Source organism: Gadus macrocephalus, chromosome 7, assembly GCF_031168955.1.
Source record: "Gadus macrocephalus chromosome 7, ASM3116895v1".
NCBI classification, from domain to species: Eukaryota; Metazoa; Chordata; class Actinopteri; order Gadiformes; family Gadidae; genus Gadus; species Gadus macrocephalus.
The window spans coordinates 7,723,018-7,725,422 of record NC_082388.1 but is presented as its reverse complement, the minus strand read 5'-3'; the positions used below and the strand labels follow the sequence as shown (position 1 = coordinate 7,725,422).

General features: G+C 42.1%; 1 long non-coding RNA gene across 1 annotated transcript; it reads left to right on the top strand.

The window, feature by feature from the left end:
* Positions 1-348: 348 nt before the first annotated feature.
* Positions 349-1,582, top strand: LOC132461298 (uncharacterized). Its single transcript, XR_009526599.1, has 5 exons — positions 349-422; positions 529-615; positions 692-757; positions 1,363-1,423; positions 1,507-1,582. It is a non-coding gene; the product is annotated as an uncharacterized LOC132461298 (long non-coding RNA).
* The last annotated feature ends 823 nt before the right edge of the window (positions 1,583-2,405 follow it).

Sequence of the window (2,405 nt, the reverse complement as noted above, 5' to 3'; positions counted from 1 at the left end):
GCAGAGACCTCATGGAGACTTCCCTAGTCTCCACAAGTTTTCAGCCCACAGAGCATGCTGGGGACAGAAACTCCAAGACAGCCAAGAACAACTGGTAAAGTCAACCATTGTGCCACTGTGGTTATCTATGCATGTCACTCATATAATCATACATGTATAAAGACTTTGTTTTCTTCCACTAGCTGTCTCATGTCTTGGATGAGACCAAAAGTCACACTCAGCACCTTGCAATGGTGAACAACATCATCCTGACCCGCTTTGACTTTTGGACTCTGGGTTTGCAGCGGGACATGGAGGGAACGGTAGGCATAGAGAATGTGCTGTGCTGAGATGGTTTATGTAATATTTTTCAAAATCTTCCAATAATTTGTGTTTATGTGTTCTACTAGATCCTGAACTCTTGTCTCAAAATGATTGAGACGGTAGTGTAGCTCCTGTGAAATATTTAATTCAAAATTATTGGATAGTTTATTTCAATAGTCAATATATTTTGACAGTAAGAGATTTAGCAAACTTTCTCTGTTATAGAGAGTAGAGAACCTGTTTGCTGCAGACAGCTATGTCATTTCCACTTGGTTCCCACCATCATCGAGGAACGCCATGGATCACCTTCCGGTAATTTGTTTTAAAGTTTTGCTTTATTGAGTGAAGTTTGAGCATTTAATATTCAGCTGTTGTTGTCTTTTTACAGGATAATGCAGCCAGTCTACAGTGGATTATTCTCCCAGTGTCCGTACCTGGACATTGGACACTCTGTGTAAATACCTTTTACATTTTCTTCCTTTCTTTTCTTTACACAACAAGTCGCTCATTGCTGATTTTAATGTTTTTCGATAATAATTAAATGCATGTCAGCTCTGTTGGGATTCCAGGAACATTACACAACTCACTGCAACTGGTTATATTTGAATTTGAATATTTAACAGATACTGAGGCCACAGGCTAGGGAGATTTTCTTCCTAGATTCCCTCTGGGGCAGCGGTTGGAGAGATGAGAGTAGAACCAGTCTATTCAGGTTTTTAGGGCACCTCGCATAATCCTTTCTGGACAATGGTAGTTCTGTTTTAAACCACTTGTCCTTTTGTTTGTTTTAATCGATGGTTCTGTTTTTATTTGATCTAAAATAATCCATTCCATATTCCAACTACAGTATTTTGATTCCTTAAACAGATGGAAACAGAACTTTTTATCTTTTTTGAGACAGGCAGTTCTTTTTAAGCCCGTTATGAAAACTTTTTTATTTGAAGTTCCAACCTCTTCCTTATTCAGTTCAGGCTTTGTTCCAAGCGTTTATGCATACTTTTCAAACAAAAGTTAATTGAAGTTGAGTTACTTTTATTTACTTCGCTTATTATTTGACAGACACGTTGCTCACAGCCTCTCTTCTCGCCCCTGGAGAGAGCTTGGTGTGAATGATGTCCAGGTAAGACATTACATAATAGCATTTGCTAACTTTTTACTATTTTCTTGCCATACTTTTATTAAAATACATTGTTCACACCTCAGGGCCTAACAAAGCAAGGGTGCTCCAACAACTGTGGCGTGTTTGTTTTGATGGTAAGACCTAATCAGTATGTTATAGAATTGCTGTTGTCTGTAAAAATGTTTGCGTGCTACATTAAAACCACATTAATTTGTATTGAAAAAAATTATCCTTGGGAACACGCCTGACATTATATTAACCAGTACCTCTTGAATTTCAGTACACTCTGTACATTGTAATGGGGGCCAATTGTGATTTCAGAGAGGTATTCACCAACAACTGGCCTCATCTCGCACCCCCTCTGATGACCCACCCTGGATGATCACCTCTGGCCAACCTCTCATCAGCTCCCTCTCTGACTTCACCCTAGTAACAGAACAGACCGTTTCAGAACTCATCCGCAAAGCCAAAACCACCACCTGTCAGCTCGATCCTCTTCCCACCTCCCTTGTCAAAGCATGTCTTCCGTCCATCTCCCCCATGATCACCAACATAATTAACTCCTCCCTCACTACTGGTACTGTACCCCCCACTCTCAAGCTGGCTGCCATCACTCCCATCCTGAAAAAACCTGGTGCTGACCCAACTGACCTTAACCATTACCGGCCCATCTCCAATCTCCCTTTCATCTCCAAAACACTTGAAAGGGTGGTTGCCGCACAACTACAGTCCCACCTCGACACTAACAATCTCCACGAACCGTTCCAATCTGGCTTCCGTCCAAAACACAGCACTGAAACAGCCCTAGTCAAAATCACCAACGACCTCCTCCTTGCAGCCGACTCTGGTTTACTCACCATTCTCATCCTCCTCGATCTCAGCGCAGCATTCGACACCATCTCCCACCCTCTGCTCCTGGACCGCCTAGCTGGTATTGGGATCACTGGTGCTGCACTCTCCTGGTTTACATCCTACCTCACCG